This window comes from Schistocerca americana, chromosome 1 (assembly GCF_021461395.2).
Source record: "Schistocerca americana isolate TAMUIC-IGC-003095 chromosome 1, iqSchAmer2.1, whole genome shotgun sequence".
NCBI lineage: Eukaryota > Metazoa > Arthropoda > Insecta > Orthoptera > Acrididae > Schistocerca > Schistocerca americana.
Genome location: NC_060119.1, coordinates 945,716,399 through 945,732,093, shown reverse-complemented (window position 1 = coordinate 945,732,093; position 15,695 = coordinate 945,716,399).

Below are 15,695 nucleotides of genomic sequence, written 5' to 3'. Positions count from 1 at the left end.
ATTTATATCCTTCACCTTGAATTTTAAGCCTACACTTCAACCTTTCTTTTATTTATGTCGTTGCTTCTTTGATGTATAAATTAAACAGTAGGGGCATTGTACTACATCCTTATCTAAATCCCTTTTTAATCCAAGCATTTCATTCTTGGTCTTCCAGTCGTATTGCTACCGCTGGGTTCTTGTACATATTGTATATCACCCATCTTTTCCTATAGGTTACCCCTATTTTTCTCAGAATTTTGAACATCTTGCGCCATTTTTCATAATTCAATACTTTTACCAGTTGACAGATGATATGAATGTGTCTTTATTTCTCTTCAGTGTTGCTTTCATTATCAACCACAATGTCAGTACTGTCTCTCTGTTACCTTTAACTTTCCTAAAAAATAACTGATTGTCATTGAACAGATGCTCAATTTTCTTCTCCATTCATTTGTATGTTATTATTATCTGAAAATTGGATGCATGATCCATTAAGCTGATTGTGTGATAAACTTGCTATCTTTGAAATTGTATGGATGATGTTTTCCAGAAAATCTGATGATATATCACCAATCTCATACATTCTACACACGGATGTGAGTCATCTTTTCTGCCATTTCTCCAATGATTTTAGAAATTCTGATGGAGTGCTATCTATACCTTCTTTCTTATTTTATCTTATATTGTCCAGTGATTGTTAATCTTATTTACATAAATGAATGGAGTGGCTGTACCTGGATCTTCTAGCAACTGGCCATCAACTTTTATGTCAATTCCAAGATGCATTAATCTATTACACAAAAAACGAAAGCAAGACAGCCTTGCGAGGCTTCCGTAACATATTACCAAAACTATTTCAAAGAGACAAAGACGGAACATGGCGACGAGTAGAGAAGCAGTAGTAAGGGGCTCCAGGAAAAACGTATATTTCACTGATATAAAATGTATTCTATGCAGTGAAAGTCTTCTAAATGGATTAAGACTATGTTCAGCGAGTCAAAAATGAATTCATACAAAATGTGCCAAACGCTTCGTCCAGTAAACATGAAAAGTGACAAGGGGGAAATTAGCTACTGTTGTTTTCAACCGACGTGTTTATCAAAACAAGACAACGCACAGGAAGGAAACGCTGGCTATACACAAGAACGGGACGTACTTCAAAAGGTAAGCACAATTTGTGACTGTGGAGTAATCAGTCGTTGTTTACGATCAATGTGTTTATTAAAACAAGCAAATATGCAGGAAGAAAACGCCATACAAACTCTAGATCAGGATCTACTGCAAGCTAAAGAGTATACAAACAACCTAGAAAAATCAATCTGGGAACTAAAACAAAAACAAAAAGTGGAAAATGAGTCATTTGCTAGTCCTATAATAAGCTGGCGTGTGAAACAAGGGGTAAATTGGGATCGTAAACAAAAACAAAAAGTGGCAATAGATCAGAGTTCTAGGCATAAAATAACCTGGCATGTGAAACAGTGCAATAATCATTACGATCTGAAAAGTACGAATAAAGTTGAGCTTCCTGACACCAGTGAAGACTCGATCAAACAGGAACTAAAAATAAGGATCATATGTATGAGACAAGAGAGAATAATAGAAATAAATATGACTAGTGAAGATATGAACAAACAGGGAAACAAGAGAAAGGAACATACATCTAAGACAAGTGGCAGAAATAAAAAGAGTGACGTATACATATGCTTCTCAGACAGCCACGGAAGAGGCTTAGCAGAAGAAAATGGCCAATATGCAAAACAAATTAAAAGTAAGCGGACTCACCAAGCCAGGTGCGCCATTAAGCGAAGTGTTGAAATCCTGGGAAACATCAGTAACAAAAGGTGCAAAATGTGTCATTACAGGTGGAGGAAACGACATTTATAGAAACGAAAGTATCAATGCAAGGAGAGTAGTGAGGGAAACTCTAGGGAAAGCTACTCATTCTGAAGTGTATGTGCTAAGCATTCCTCAAAGACACGACTTCATGGTCGAGTCCAGCGTAAATAAAGAAATTTCCAGAACAAATAAGATATTTAGGAAGATATGTAGCAGCTTCCCAAATGTGACTTTCATAAGTGCAACAAGCTCACAAAGAGAGCATTTCACAAGGCATGGTTTACACAGAAACAACCGTGGAAAAACTATTCTGTGCAAAGAAATTTTGGAAAAATTTGACAAACTACAAGGGCAGACACAGACACCCATAATACTACCAATGAAGGAAGAGGCAGGAAAGTCTCCACTGTGTCATATAAAAGAAAAAGAAACAGCCTCATCACCAACAGAAGCAGACCCACAAACCTCACCATGCCCGATAGAGGAAAAAGAAGCAACATCATCACCAACAGAAGAGGACCCACCACCCCCACCCCCAAAAGAGGAACAGATAATGCAAACAACAGGAAAAGAAGTAAGGTCATCAGAGACCAGATAAGATATGGGAGGGGAGAAAGAAAAAAGAAACCTATCAGGGACCAGGACTTCCTATATAACAAAGCCGGAAACCGGCCAACATACAAGAGGCTGTCATCAAGGGAAACTCACGATTTTCACTGGCCCAAGACCAGCAATGCCACAACATAGCAGACAATCTGAGAAGCACACCGGTACTAGAGTGTCAAAACCAAATGTACCCGGAGACGACAAAACCAGGAGAAAACGAAGGGAGAAAAAACAAGAAGATAATGTTATGGAATGTAGAAGGATTGAAAAACGCAGCATGCACAGCTCCAACAGACTTTCTCGAAGGTTATGACGTAGCAATATTCACAGAAACTTTTCTCACAGATCATTGGCAACACCCGAAATTCTATAGCATAAATATGCCGGCAAAGCAAGGAGAAAGGGGGCGACCCCAAGGGGGAATAACAGTCCTACCGAAACTGTGGATAACACCAATTATAGCGACAACAGAACTAAATAACTCCATTCTAATAGAAGTAAAACACATCACAATATTAGCAACCTACTTCCAGCCAAGCGAATCGCCATAGACATAACTGATGAACTGGGCCAACAAATAAGACGGAGCAAGAAAGACATCCCTTTACTTATCGCAGGGGATCTAAACTGTCGGTTGGATGTACAGAATCACAAAACAAAATTAGTAATCGAATCACTATAAGAAGAAGGCCTCATTCTGCTAAACGACACAAACGTCCCTACGTACTTCTGCCATAATGGCAGAAGTGCTATTGATATCGCCCTCATAAGAGGAAACATAAAAGGGGACATAAGCCCTCTCTGGAATGCAAACCACACGCCTATAAGGAAACACATCCCAATGAACATAGCCATACAAAATGATTGGAAGGCAAGAGAGAACCAAGAGAAGAGACCGCTCTCAAGGAGACTGGATCCAAGGAAAGTGGAAGAATACCACGAGCAGATAGAACAAATTGAGTCCTTAATTGACAACTCAAATGTAGAGGAGGCAGCGCTTGAACTGGAGAAACTCTTAAAACAAGCAACTACCCCCAGGAAAGTGAGAAGAGCTAAACCGTGGTTCGATCAAGAGTGTTATCAGCAAAGAAAAGAAGTACTCCAAGCTTTACACCGACTAAAAACGTACACAGATAATCACTTACTACTACAAACATACACTGAGAAAAGAAGCTCCTACAAAACACTAACAAGGGAGAAAAGAATGGCACACAGGGAAGAAGAGGGAAGAAGACTAGCTGAAGAAGCCAGGAGAGACCCATTCATTGCAATCCGCCCCCGAAAGCAGGCACAGTCACACTATATAAGCATGGAAGAATGGACGAGACATTTCAAAGGCATTCTTAACAAAGATGGTAGAGAAGGAGCATAGGTGGAAAGTCAAGAGCTCACACTGCAAGAGATGCCAGCCTGATCCCCACTCACTCCAAATGAGGTCCGAAACATCATTGAATCAACAAAAAGGAAAAAAGCAGCAGGACCGGACATGCTTTACAATGAATACCTTAAGGACCCAGCCCATCTGCTAGCACCAACCTGGACAAAACTTTATAACAAATGCATTGAAACAGCAAAACTCCCAGGCCAGTGGAGAAATTCAATAGTAAGGGTAATGTACAAAGGGAAGGGCGACCCAAAGGACACAAACAAATACAGAGGAATAGCCTTGGAAAACAAGCCTTTTAAGGTATTCAAAAAACTAATCACAGGAAGAATAAGACACGCTTTGGAATACCACCTCCCAGAATCTCAGTTCGGGTTCAGGGAAAAAAGATCCACTATCACAGCAGTGGAGCTGCTTTTAACAAACATATGGGAAACCATCGATAAGAAGCAAAAATATTACGCTGTATTCATAAACCTCACAAAGGCCTTCGACCTCCTCAATCGATCATTAGTAAAAAGGATGCTCGACGAAACCCTGGGAAGAGACAGCATCTGGACGAGGGTCATAAGCTCCATAAATGAATGGAACGAGATAAGGATCTCGGACAATCTCGACCTGTCTGAACCAATAAGCCAAACAAACGGAGTACTCCAAGGAGACCAACTAAGCCCGCTCCTGTTCATTCTGGCAGCAAAGGACATTATGGAAATCGCTCAAGACGAAGATGTCGAAGCATATGCCTACGCGGGCGACATTGTGATAGGCTCAAAAAACTTAAAGAAACTATGGGAGACTATAGAAGACGTGGAAAAATGGTGCACAAAACACAAGTTTGTAATCAACACCGACAAGATGGAAATGATGGTATTCAAATCCCAAAAACGACAAGAATTGCACTACAAGGAAAGCAAATATCTATCACAAAAGATTACAAATATCTAGGTATAACATTCCAGTTGTCTGCAAAGTGCTTCACCAAACACACAACAGAGAAAGCGACAGAAGCCATCAGAGCGATAAACGAGACAGAAGCCATCAGAGCGATAAACGAAATAAGTTCCATCAGAACACTAAATCTAGACACAGCTATGGCACTCTTCAGATAAAAAATAATACCGATACTGGCTTATGGGATAGAAATCATATGGATACATCTAAATAAAAAGAACTTAGAAACATTGGAAAGAGTAAAAGCAACCTATATCAAAAGAGCATTAGGGGTAGCAAAAACCACAAGATCAAGATTAGTCTACCTTCTCGCCCGAGAATCTTTCCTCATAGAGGATCTAAGGACAAGGTTCTTACTTCCCAACACATGAGCATTGGAGAACCTACTAAGATCACTACTCAAGAAAACAGAGGAAGTACCAACGGAATTCTATGGATCCGGGGCCATGATCGACCACACTCGGACAGCAGCAAATTTTGAGATGAGACACGTAATTACAAGACTTGCAGTACACGGATTCCACCATGAAATTTGTGCAAATACAACGTACCACAAACCGTCAAACCATTGCAAGTGTACACTATGTGGACAGTCTTGTGAGACATACCATATAGAAATATGCAACAAGAGGACCAGATCAATTAGAGACTATGCAATAAATGGTTCAAATGATAATCTGTTATAATACCTGCACTGAATGTAATCTACTACTAAGAATTATGCAGACACTCAATACATCCTTGTAATTCACTCTCAAATGATTGTAATCTAATTTATAACTACAATGGCTATTTTGCTGCAATAAATCGTTTATTAAATTGTCCAGAGCTCTTTTAAATTCTGACTCTAATACTGGATCCCATATCTGTTCCCTATGAACTCCTGTTTCTGCTTTTGTCACATCATCAGACAAATCCTCCCTATCATAGGTGCCTTTACTATACTCCATCTGCCTATCTGCCCTCTCCTCTGCAATTAACAGTGGAATTCCCATTGCTCTCTTAATGTGACCACCTTGATTTTAATTTCACTGAAGGTTGTTTTGACTTTTCTGTATTCTAAGTTAGTTCTTCCAACAATTATTTCTTTTTTGATTTCCTGACACTTCTCATGCAACCTTTGCAGCACTTCATATTTATTTCATTCCTTGGTGATCTGTATTTCTGTAATCCTGAATTTCCCTTAACATTTTTGTATTTCGTTCTTTCATTGATCAGCTGAAATATTTCTTGTGTTACCTATGACTTCTTCACAGTTTCCTTCCTAGTACGAGTGTTTTTCTTTACAACTTCTGTGACTACCCTTTTTAGAAATGTCCATTACTCTTCAACTGAACTGCCTACTCAGCTATTTACTGTTACAGTATCTACAGACTTAGAGAACTTTAAATGTCTCTTTTCATTGCTTAATAAATCCATATCTCACTTCTTTATGCACTCATGGTTCCTGACTAGTCTCTTGAACATCAGGCTAATATTCATCATTACTCAATTGTGATCTGAGTGTCTATCTGCTCCTGGGTATACCTCACAATCCAATATCTGATTTTGGAATCTCTGCCTGATCACAATGTAATCTAAGTGGAATATTCCTTTATCTCTCACGTTTTCCAGATACACCCTCTCCTCTTGTGATACTCAAATAAAGTATTTGCTATTATAACTGAAATCTATTGAAGAACTGAATTAATCTTTCTCTTCTCTCGTTCTTAGTACCATCCCATATTCTCTTGTAACCCTTTCTTCCAGTCCTTCCCCTACATCCGCATTTCAGCTTCACAGCACTATTAGACTATTAGATTTTCATCTCCCTGAAATTTTTTTACTGTTGGTTTAAGGTTTTATGTAGCTTCTAGCTCACTTCCTCTGGTTGAAGCTGAGTCAAAACACTTCATGAGGTCTGTCATCTGCTTTAATATCTGACACATTTTCCTTTTTTATCTGGTCAGTGTTGTTGATTCTCTTCAAGTAGAGATCTTGCTAATCAGTGCCTGCGAAATACCAAGTGTAACTGAGGAAAGGCTTGATTTCTTCACATTCTGCAGCTGTTATTGGAGCAAAAGAAGATAATTGCTACTCATATCACGAATAAGCATGTGCACTACTTTCGTTTTACAAATGTATATTTCCTACAATGGGTGTACAGATCATTAGAGTGACTCATGAATTAGAGTAGAACACAACTTTTCATACTACACATGCCTCAAAGGCTCAACATGACATTCAAGACTGCAATATATTTCATTTGTCATGAAACAGTCTTATTCTTTGTTTTAATTAATCAAGAGTGTGGTTGCTCTTTGATGGTCAAGCCACCACCAAGCCACAACGTCAAAATGTTAAAGGCAAAGCAGATGAAGCCATTTACTTGTCAGCACACCTTGCTGTTTCCTTGTATTCTGCACCTCCTGTTTTACCCTCAAGCAGGCATGCCGATTTTTGTAACACAAGCAGGTGCATTGGGTACACATGTAGTCAAAAGCTGTCATTATGCTATCAAGGGAAATATGTATTAGCTAAATCACAATTTAATTTTACTTCATTTAAACAACAATACAAGAAAATTATATTACATCACTAATTTACTATTTGTTTAAACAAATAAGAAACTTTCATATCATTCTGTTGCCACAGCTGACATATCAATCTATTCCAACACTTTATATAGCACATACTGAACAAAAACACTCTTTCATTGCAATATAAAAGGAAAAAGGCTTTATATATTGAAGTATCAGTTATCACAAAATTCCTTCCATCTACATGGTGATTGTCTTGTGCATTATTGGGGAATGCTTTGCTCTTCTCACAGGTATATACTGTTTTTACATGTCCTTTGCAAACAAAGCTGTGGCATGAGTTGCACCTTATGGTAGTGGATGTATTTCTTGCTCGTCCACATGTCACACACCGGTTATGCCTTATGGTAGTAGATGTGTTTCTTGCTCATCCACATGTCACACACTGGCCTCTTTTCTTGGTGGTAGCCTACGCAGTTCTTTCAAGATGCTGATCTTCGTATTTCACGAGGAAAGTTGCAATGTCAGCAGGAACTGAAGGAATATTAGCTCTTTCCACTAGTTGAGGCTTCATAAGAGATAGTGCTAAATCTTTCAAGAAAATTCTTCTCTTCTTTTTTGGATCTGCCTCATTTGCATGAAAAATTATTTGAGCATTGGTTCCTGCTATATACATTAGAGCATACAACACAAGCAATGGCCATCCTCTTGTCCTATGTGCGATGGAATATACAACTCCCAGTTGATCGACTGTATTGACTCCTCCCTTTGTTATATTGTAATCCAAAGCTATCTCTGGTCTATCTGTAATTTCATCAATGGTTCCAAAATCGTGCACAGTTGAAAGTAATATGACTGCTTTGTTTTGTTTCGACACATACAAAACTAACATTACGGTATATCACACCGAAAAGCAAATAAAGAAGAGTGGATAGCTGTACATTTCCCAGGTAAAAGTTCTTGTGGGGTCATGAGCTTGTTTTTCCTCAATGTGCCAATGCATGTTAGTCACTTTTTCAATAGGGAGTTGGCTAAGGAATAGCTAGCGTATCAATTATCCATTGCAACGTTTCTTCCTGAGCCTTCACTGTGAGTAACTAGCCTTCCTACAATATCACAGGGAGCATTAGAAACATTGTATGGTCCTTTAGGTAGTTTTCCACAATATACTTCAATAGTACTAATGAAAGATGTTTTAGCATCTGCTAAAACAAAATCTTTATTCTGCACTTTGCTGTTTTGTTCAGGATATACTGAACAAAAGAACAGCGACTCTGGAATGCTTGAAACTTTTTGTCTACTGTCGAAAATTGTCCTACACTATTAGCATTCTTACAGTTCATCACAAAGGCATCCAAAATATTTGCCTTATTTCAGCAAGTTTATCAGTTACTCTTCTTTCTTGCCTTGTACTCTTGTCATCAGAACGGATACATTGTAAAAGGAACAGAAATCTTCTGTGGCCTATCACAGCTCTCAGAATATCCATACCAGTACCATCTGCTGTCCACAGTCCAATGACATTTGTGTGGTTTGCTTTCTTAGCCCAGTGAGATACAGGAACTCCAACAGTGGCATTTCCTTAGTGTCCCTTTCTCTCGATTACTGTACACATTTTTTCTTAGACTAAATATATTTTTCATGTATTTTTCAGTTTCAACGATCAATGCCAGGCTAAGTATTGTCCATAAAGCCCCTGTTTCACTTGTGACCCCTCTGGTACTATATGTAGGCCCAGGGAATATCTTCAGAATATTCTTTTTTTCTGTTTTTGAAGTCACATTAGGGCATATTTTATTCCATTTACATGTTTTGTCCCGCCCAATTAAAATACCACCAGTGGAAAGTAACTCTTTGCAGTCATCATCTGAGATGTAGACTTTATCAGAATATGAATCGTGATCACTTCTTGTGATAAATTTTCTTCTTCTTCTTCAGAGTCAACATAGTTTTCGTTGCCTGGTAGAGAGTTGACTTTGGATCCTCATTGAGTAACCAACCAAGCTTGTCTATCAGCTTTGATGTTGCCCTGCACAGTGACATACCAACTTGTTTTCATGTTATCTTTTGATTTGATTAAATAGGAGTGAAATAAACCTGAGGGAAAAATTACTTACATGACTGGGTGTGTGCCGTACTTTGTACATTAAGATGACACACTCGCAGTTTATTTTAAATTACTGTAGCTCACATGAATCTAAGACAACACCACTCCTCACTGTGCTAGCCGAAACAATAATGCAAGAACAGGTAGGGACTTGCTATTGTAAGACAACAATGGAACTGTGCACGAGAATGTTATTTGCGGTTGGCACGCTTTATACACAGGCATGCCCACTTGAGGGTTAATGGCTGCACATATGGAAACAAACACCTGTGCACAGTAATCATCTGTGACTTACTCCCTGCTTAATATTATTCTACCATAATCGTCTATCCCTGTATTACACAAGAAATGTAAAATGTTGTTTGCCAAAAAGGCATGTAATACTTCATATTCCCCCTCTTAGAGGAAGAATGTTGGGACCTCTCAACCTTTTTTTCCTTTTCTTTAAAAAACTCATTAAAATACAACTATAAACAACCTTATTACTTAAAAACATTGGATATGATCTCTTTTCTTAAAAGGAATGAAACTTCATTTTTAATAACAAGTCTTTTCTGTTTTGTTGTTTCATTTCTGGAAAATTGCACTAAACAGTGTTAGTCTATTTTGTGTATCTCAATCTTATTTACATTACATCCTGTGGGATGCAAGAAGCTGCCGTGTAATGACCAGTCTTTTATATAGCAAGACCTCACTTAATATACACTCCTGGAAATTGAAATAAGAACACCGTGAATTCATTGTCCCAGGAAGGGGAAACTTTATTGACACATTCCTGGGGTCAGATACATCACATGATCACACTGACAGAACCACAGGCACATAGACACAGGCAACAGAGCATGCACAATGTCGGCACTAGTACAGTGTATATCCACCTTTCGCAGCAATGCAGGCTGCTATTCTCCCATGGAGACGATCGTAGAGATGCTGGATGTAGTCCTGTGGAACGGCTTGCCATGCCATTTCCACCTGGTGCCTCAGCTGGACCAGCGTTCGTGCTGGACGTGCAGACCGCGTGAGACGACGCTTCATCCAGTCCCAAACATGCTCAATGGGGGACGGATCCGGAGATCTTGCTGGCCAGGGTAGTTGACTTACACCTTCTAGAGCACGTTGGGTGGCACGGGATACATGCGGACGTGCATTGTCCTGTTGGAACAGCAAGTTCCCTTGCCGGTCTAGGAATGGTAGAACGATGGGTTCGATGACGGTTTGGATGTACCGTGCACTATTCAGTGTCCCCTCGACGATCACCAGTGGTGTACGGCCAGTGTAGGAGATCGCTCCCCACACCATGATGCCGGGTGTTGGCCCTGTGTGCCTCGGTCGTATGCAGTCCTGATTGTGGCGCTCACCTGCACGGCGCCAAACACGCATACGACCATCATTGGCACCAAGGCAGAAGCGACTCTCATTGCTGAAGACGACACGTCTCCATTCGTCCCTCCATTCACGCCTGTCGCGACACCACTGGAGTCGGGCTGCACGATGTTGGGGCGTGAGCGGAAGACGGCCTAACGGTGTGCGGGAACGTAGCCCAGCTTCATGGAGACGGTTACGAATGGTCCTCGCCGATACCCCAGGAGCAACAGTGTCCCTAATTTGCTGGGAAATGGCGGTGCGGTCCCCTACGGCACTGCGTAGGATCCTACGGTCTTGGCGTGCATCCGTGCGTCGCTGCGGTCCGGTCCCAGGTCGACGGGCACGTGCACCTTCCGCCGACCACTGGCGACAACATCGATGTACTGTGGAGACCTCACGCCCCACGTGTTGAGCAATTCGGCGGTACGTCCACCCGGCCTCCCGCATGCCCACTATACGCCCTCGCTCAAAGTCCGTCAATTGCACATACGGTTCACGTCCACGCTGTCGCGGCATGCTACCAGTGTTAAAGACTGCGATGGAGCTCCGTATGCCACGGCAAACTGGCTGACACTGACGGCGGCGGTGCACAAATGCTGCGCAGCTAGCGCCATTCGACGGCCAACACCGTGGTTCCTGGTGTGTCCGCTGTGCCGTGCGTGTGATCATTGCTTGTACAGCCCTCTCGCAGTGTCCGGAGCAAGTATGGTGGGTCTGACACACCAGTGTCAATGTGTTCTTTTTTCCATTTCCAGGAGTGTATATGCATATCATGATTCAACTTAAATGAACTTCTTCAACTTACTTGTGGTTTATGTATTTATTTCTTTAACCATCCATTGTCTTCAAGCCAGTATGCCTCGGAGTTTCTTGTTTACTTCTTGTATATGTACATAGTTAGTTACTTTTTACTTTTCCTCACACTGTTATTACTTGTGGGTTTTCTTGTCAGGTATATGTCAATTATTTGGTCTCTAGAGTCAAATCTCAGTACAGGCACTAGTCAACATGCATGGAACATTCCTGCTCCAACCATTTTCGTCTCTACCATCAGGTGAGTCTATTCAATTATAGAACTAATTTGGAGAAAACTTACATATCATGACCACCAGTCATTAGACAGCTTCATACTTCTGTACATGCAGTACTTACCCTCCTTCTGAGGGCAGATAGTGTTTCAAACCTCTGTACCATTGTAAATGTGAGTTCACCCTTATTTCCCTAAAAAAAAGTACAGGTCTTTCCTTCAATGGATTCAGCTGACCAAGATATAGAACTTCTCTTCTATGTGTTTGTCTAACCTTACCTCTCTCCTGGATATATTAAATGATACAGGTCATTCATCCCATGGATTCACCTGACCAAGGTATGGGCCATTCCTCCTACAGGTCCACCTATCCTTTCCCTCTCCTACATCTCAGCTGCTATTTGAGTATGATCCATCTTACTTTTATGTGTAAACACAGTTACTAGCACTCTTTTACTATCTTTTCTCACTCTAAACAATAAGTTTCTCCCATAATTACTTTCTGTTGACAATACCTGATTGAGGTCTATTTAAATATCTTAAATCTTCTCTTCAAACTTCTTTTTTTCTTTTTTATAACACAAATAACATCACTACATACACATACTTCTCATGCTTATATATCTTGGTTCTGCTTACTAATCCATGTGGCTTATCCTTTACTTTCATATAATTACTACATTTAGACAATAAGAAAGATTTCATTCCAGGTACTTCTTGTGAATGCACTAGGATAATATTAACACTTCATCTCCTGTTACTTCCTCATTGACCTTCTCCTTGTTGAGTACTAGTTATCAAACCTCCTTGTCCTCTCGTTAACTCTTAAGATCTTGCTTCGTATTTGGTTATGCATGTTACCACAGCCTCAGTTTATCTTGCCTTCCATCTCCTACCTGGATTCTTCTCCCCTACACTGTGTAGTGTGAGTAACATGTTTTGCCTATTAAACCTTTAAAAAATCCTGTTAGTCTGTTCAATTAATCAATCAATCAATCTGTCTCTTTATTCGTCCATTAACAATATACGTTGTATGGAAGTAGTCAATTACAATATAGTTTCTTATCTTTAATTTGTTTTTGAACTTGGATAATAAATATAAATATTTTATATCAGTATATATAAATAATATTGCTTTTCCATATTCAGATATTCTTAAATGCTATAAAAACTGTTAGTAAAAAATTTTTAAGATCTACCTTGAACTTATGAAATTCTTTAATTTTTTTTAATTGTAGAAGGCAATGCACTAAAAAATATTTTAGGCTGTTAGTTTACACTTTTTTGGTAGAGTGCTCCTTTGTGGGTGTCTCCATGAAAGTCATCCCTGTTCCCTGTTTCATGGTTATGAACCTGATTATTTAATGTTGAAAATTCCTGGTGAGTTTTCGGAAAGCTTACACAGTCATAGATTTATAAGCTAGGAAGAGTCATTATTTTAAATTCTTTAAATGTTTCCCTGCATGACACTTTGCAGGGAACCCCTTTCGTTATTCTAATAGCGCTTTTTTAAAGTTTGAAAGCTTGTTTTGCCGTACCTGTATTTCTCCGGAATATCACACCATATCTAAGCAAACTGTTCATTTAAGCATAATAGGCACACAGCAATGATTCAGTGTCGCAACATTCCTGAAGCATTCTTAGCACATAGCAACATTTACTTAATTTTTTACTCAAAACTTCTAGAAGCTTTTCCCATCTAAAGTGCTAATCCACCCATATACCAAGGAATTCTGTGTATGGAGCTTGTGCAATAACATAGTTCCCTAACTCAGCTTTTACTCTTCTTCTAGCTTTACTTTTAATATTACTGAAATTCATCAATACCGTTTTATCCTTATTTATGATCAAAGCATTATCACTAAACCATTTTCCTGTCTCATTTATTGTCCTAGAGCCACTCTGCTGTACATCATCCTCAGTGTATCCTTTCATAAAAATGCTAGTGTCATCAGCGAACATCACCATTTCTGCAACTGTCAGATGGTTTGGCAAATCGTTTATGTACACCAAGAACAACAGAGGGCCTAACACGGGACCCTGGGGCACTCCATAGCTAGTTTTTCCTGAAATCTGAGAGATACTCTTTGCCTTCATGACATATTTGTACTTTCTGTTGTCTATCAGAGAGATAAGATTTGAACCATTTGAAGGCAAGTCCCCAGACCCCATATATAGACTATACAGAGAAGAGATCCCATGATAAGAACTTTACATATGGACTGAGAGAAGATAGATTTGGTACTTATAATGGAGAAGTGAGAAAAGGAAATAGAGAGACAGGTATGTTAGAATTCAAGAAGAAAAGAAGACAATATACAATAGATAGACTCCCCTTACCACCCCTAACCCTGGGTACTCCATCTGCTAAGCTACTTCACCATTGTGCCAGATGGAGAAGTTTTTAAGTATTCCAGTATTCCCTACCAAACGGACTCACCCTGCCCTCACTATTGCAGACACCTTAAGATTGGTCCTAACAGACCCCTATGAAATGCAATGGAATAGGCAAGTGTATTCATGTAAGTCATTGTCAACAGTGAGTATGATTTCTGTGGTTGATTTATTCATTCATCAGGTATCAAAACCCATGATTAACCTCCCATAATCAAATTAAAATATAAACCCCACCTTTTTCTTTTTATTTCTTTATGTTTAAAAATGTACAAAACCAGTAACTTTTTATTCTAAATTCCAGAATATTTTGATTACACTAATCATAGCTTATGCAAAGACATTGTCAGTTATGGCATTTCTCTGCAAATGTCATAATGCTATAACTTCCTCCACTTTCTGCTACTACCATATGATGATGGAGCTAAACTCGTTCTTATTTTTGGGTTTTCATTTACTACATGTACATTATACATCTTCAAAATTTTACTTGAAATCTTAATTTATTGTTAAGTTTATTACCTAAGCTCATGGCAATATTCATAAACATACCCATACAGTTATTCTTGAATAAACACTAGACACTATACATACAGGTATTTTGGTCACATTTTTAGTTCTGTTTCTGTAAATAATGGTAATAGAAGGTACAGTATTAATAAAAGATAATAGAATAATCAAAGAAGACAGAAATTGTCTCTGATAAAAATAAGACAGAAATACGGAAACAATTTAATTTGGATGGCCAGTGGTACTCAATCTACCAAATTCACAAAAAGTGTGAACTCCCCTGGGTCGTTAAATCTCTTAACCATATCCACATTGTATAATCCTTGATCTTTCCCTGCATCAGGTCCTATTAGATATACTGGTTTTGGATGTGGTACATCATGAACTTAAAAGATCCAGTGTAACGCTGAAAAAAATTGTTTGTTTCCTTTTTTAAATTCGAACGTACTAAACCAAATCATTTATTTGAAGTCTGGTACAATACCCATATCATTAAAAGTCCTGACTCTTTCTTGTGTCTGTGTAATCAGCTTCTCTTGTACCGTCTGTTGCAACTTTTCTCAAGTCAATTCTGGCGAATTTGTCCGTCTAAATGATTTTAACAGGCGCTCTTCTGTAAAGTTTTTATTCACAATTTCTGCAGAAACTAATCCTGTTGACATACTTGGTAATTCATTAAGGATTATGTGAAATTCCAGCACTAGTTGTGCCCAGGTAGTGTACCACATAGAACAGGCCATTTTACACCATCGTCCTAAGTCCTTCATAATATCTCCACAAGGATGAGTTTGTGGACTGTACTTGTATATAGTTATATACATTATTCCTTCCGCAGCCAAGAATTCCTTTCTATGGCTAATAAAGTGTGGGCCATTATCAGTTAAAAGACAACATGGTTTTCTCACATCTCGAAAATACTCTTGCACACAATGCATTACTGCATTGATACTTTCTTGTTTAATAGGTTAAAATGTAACATATTTAGACCAACTTTCTTCAGCACATTCCTTAAAA